Source organism: Epinephelus moara, chromosome 9 (assembly GCF_006386435.1).
Source record: "Epinephelus moara isolate mb chromosome 9, YSFRI_EMoa_1.0, whole genome shotgun sequence".
Taxonomy (NCBI): domain Eukaryota; kingdom Metazoa; phylum Chordata; class Actinopteri; order Perciformes; family Serranidae; genus Epinephelus; species Epinephelus moara.
The window spans coordinates 8057971-8062041 of NC_065514.1; positions in this window are offsets into that span (position 1 = coordinate 8057971).

Genomic DNA, 4071 nt, shown 5'->3' on the forward strand with positions numbered 1-4071 from the left:
GGGAAATACCAAACACAGCAGAGACCGAGAGTGAGTGAAAGACATCGCTAACTGCTAAACTAAGCCAAACTAAGTTGGCTGTTTAGGTTTTATTTCCTCGCCCCTGTGGCGAGTTAATCTGCCTGCAGTGAAAGCGGGGCTAACTGGTGCTTCCTCCTCAGGCTCCACTTCACTCAGCTGCCAGCACAGCCAGTTAGCCTCCGTTAGCTTCCCAGCTAACATTAGCCCTGGCTAACGCCCTGGCTTGGATCCAACCGGAGCACCGAGCCCTGGTTTGTTATTCGGGTTAATGTGGGAAGAAGCAGCGGGTATATCGGGCAGCTGAGTGAAGTGGAGCCTGCGGAAGAAACACCGGGACCGTCTGGATGTAATAGTCCGTGGAGATGCTGCGGTCCTCGGCTGCACAGACGAGGTGAGTGGGGTGGGAGGTGGAGAGCAGAGGTAGAGGGAGGTGTGGCTCATGACACACTTTGTTTTGTTCTACAGGCAGTGCACAACAGCAAACCTAGTGGTGAAACGATTTCGCTTTTTGCCCCTTTAAAAACGCCTTACCCACGGATTTAAACCTTTGAATCCTGAGCAAATTGGGATGATTTCTTTCAGATACATGAGAAAAGACACAATGAGCAACTTGGTAAGAGATGTCCCACAAATAAAAAACAAAATAAAAAAAATGAAAATCATTAAAAAAAAAAAAAAAAAAAACTAGGGGAAAAATAACTCGAGAAAAACTATACTTATAATTATTATTACATTTTAAAATTCTGTTATGGAATTACTATAGTTTTTAAGCACTCTTCCCAGGTCATTTCCTTGTTAGTTTTTTTCTCTGATTTTCCTGTTATTAATTTTCTCTTTTTTCTAATTTCTTGCTAATTTTTTGGGCCTCATTTCTTCTTTCATTGCTCATTGCCTTCTTCCCATGTTTTTAAAAGAAATCAAGGCAATTTGCTCAGGTCTCAAACGGTTTACTGTTATCATAGCCCACTCTCACTGAAAAAAGAAAAAAAACCCTGACAATCGGTTGACTGCGTGAGCTGCCTATTACCACCCATACTTAAATTTACGTTAATCCAGCAACCTCTAGTGGCCGTAGTAGTTATTACAAGAGCAAAGGAGAAAGTGATGTGTGTAGCATAAAAAGCAGCATAATGTTGTATCGAAGAAACCCCTATAAGGCATGGCTGTGTTGGAGTGTTGGAGACGGGCCCCCGTTCATTCCTATGAAAGTTGCTAAGTGGTGCATTCAGTCAAAATGGTTCAACTGCTGCCTATGAAACTACCCTGACGATTGGTGCTGCCTCCGCATAATTGGGCCCATAGCACTCTTGCAACCCTTCAAGACTTTCCAAATGTTATGGGACTGACTGGATCAAATCCTGATAGTAAAACGAATCATTTCGCAGGGGTTTTGATGCTCAAAAAATTTATCTACTGATTGACAGACATCTCTTTTAAATGTGAGTCTATGGGGAAAAGTTGTTTCAGGCCCATTATGTGACTGGCTCTGAAGTTGTAATTCCACTGTTTGGCTACTATGAAAATTGGCTTTGAAGCCAGTTTTCATAGTGCACTTCCTGGGGTCCTGTTATAGGGTGGGTGGGGTGTGTGGTGAATTGGTCGAACAAACACAGGACTTTCACCCAGGAGACTGGTGTTACGTCCTGAGCGGCAGTAGCTCAGTCCATAGGGACTTGGGTTGGGAACCGGAGGGTCGCTCCGAGCAGTGGGGGGGTTCGGTGCCCTTGAGCAAGGCACCGAACCCCCCCACTGCTCGGAGCGCCTGTCATGGGCAGCCCCACTCTGACATCTCTCCACTTAGTACATGTATAGGTCCTGTTTGTGCATGTGTGTGTGTTCAGACCTGTGTGTGTGTGTGTGTTCGGACCTGTGTGTAATTGACAACAGAGTGAAAAAATTGAATTTCCCCTCAGGGATTAATAAAGTATATAAAATAAATTTTAAAAAAAATTAAAAAAAAGTTTGCGTTGACTTTTAAGAACAACATAGCCTAGTATGCTAGTATGTGTAGCATGCTACGTTAGTGACATGTGACGTGACGTATGTGAGTAATTATTAATGCCAAACCATGATGTTTTTCCAAAACCTATCCACATAGTTTTTGGCAAAACTGCAGCCATTTCATGATGTTAAGGATGTTAAAAATTGTGACCATAAGAACGGCAATACGTTGTTTTGGGGTGGGTCATGTAAGTGGCAATCAGTGGAGTTATGTAAGAGCACTGGATGCTACTCTTGTGTTACCAGAGGAAATGTTTCATGGTTGCTTAAATTCCAAGACAAACATACTGGTTATTAATTTTTTTCATTATGTTACAGAGTAAAATATTGAAATGGCTGCAAACAGGCTCAGGCTGAGACCAGTCTGGGTGTCTTCATCATGCCGCTCTCCTGGCAGCTAACACAACATTCCAGCATTTTAAGTTGGATAAAGTTCAGCAGGTAATAGGGAGAGACTTAAAAGTATTTTCAGGGTGCTACCCGGGGCTGTTTACAGACACTGGTCAATTCAGGACGGCCTCAAACAATCAAATCCTGTGGCGTGACGAGATCAAGCCCTTGTAAAGAGATTTAAGAAATCCATCCAGAAAATGGAGCCTGCCCTGTTCTTGGCTGCCGGCTGTTTAAACTGGAAATGCTCCTTTTGATACATTTGTGCAAGATGTGGAGTTTTGTTTGAGCAGCACATGTGTGAACCAGTGACCTTGCTGTGTATTCTTCCTTCCATCACTTCATACTATTTTTATTATTTGTATAAATAAAACCAATACTGTAAAATTGTAAAATGAAAAAAAAAATAAAATAAATAAATTACAAATATTATATGTACAAGGCGAATCCGCTCCTTTCCTCACAAAGTAAAAGCACATTTTTCACCTCTGGTCAGGGACAGCAGAGATAAGAGTCACGCGAGCTGCACACTGTATACACACTGTGCCGACAGCCAGGTGTGCCCTTTGTGCACACTTTCACAGGTGAGGTGAGCTCACCCCGACAAAGCAGTGAGTAAGGCTTTACACATACCTTCCTCTGCAGTCAGTGGATTTGTCTTCAGTCTGCATTTATTGATATGTCTCACTTTCAGCATCGCTGGTGGGAGAACATGTCAATCAGGTCCAATGATGTCAAGAGGAATAGAAATGGATATGTTGGATAATGTTGTTTAGTCCCACCCGTACGCTCTCAGGAGGCGTGTACTGCAGTCACTGCCTATTTAGGATATATTCTGAAAAAAGGGCTGTATGCTCATGAACTGTGCTCTATCTGTACATGTTTAAGGGATAAATCATGATGGGTGTATGCTTGAGAATCCTGTATCACACACCTTCTTGTGGATTATTACGTCAGTTTTTCACATTTTTCAGAGTCATTAATTAAAAGATCATCAAGAAAAAGTTAGTTGCTTGTTTGTTTTCTATAAGTTTGTGACTGTTCCATTGTGGTTAACACAGGCTGGCTTTGCAGAGGTGGAAAAACATGACAGACCTGAGGCCTGTGCTACGAAGCAGGATTTGGAGTTAGCGAGGTAACTTCAGGGTTAACTCTGGATTTTCAGCACTGTGAGGCTGGTTCTCTTTTTACTGGGTTAAATCACCGGGGTAACTTCAGAGTATCAGATCACAGGCTGTCAACACCCCGACCTCTGACCAATCAGATCACAGAAGAAAAAAGCATCCATGGACAAAAGTCCAGAGTCTCAGGTAAAAAAAAAAAAAAAGGAGTCTATATAACTGTACTGTAACTAATGAGGAACGAATGAGTAACTAATGAGGAACTAATGAGTAGTTACTGAGGAACTACGGTACACAAAATTAGAGTAGTTACTGATGAACTAATGAGGAACTAATGAGGAACTAATGAGTAGTTACTGAGGAACTATGGTACACAAAATTAGAGTAGTTCCTGATGAACTAATGAGTAACTAATGAGGAACTAATGAGGAACAAATGAGTAGTTACTGAGGAACTAAGCTACACAAAATTAGAGTAGTTACTGAGGAACTAGTGAGGAACGAATGAGGAACTAATGAGGAACGAAAGAGTAGTTACG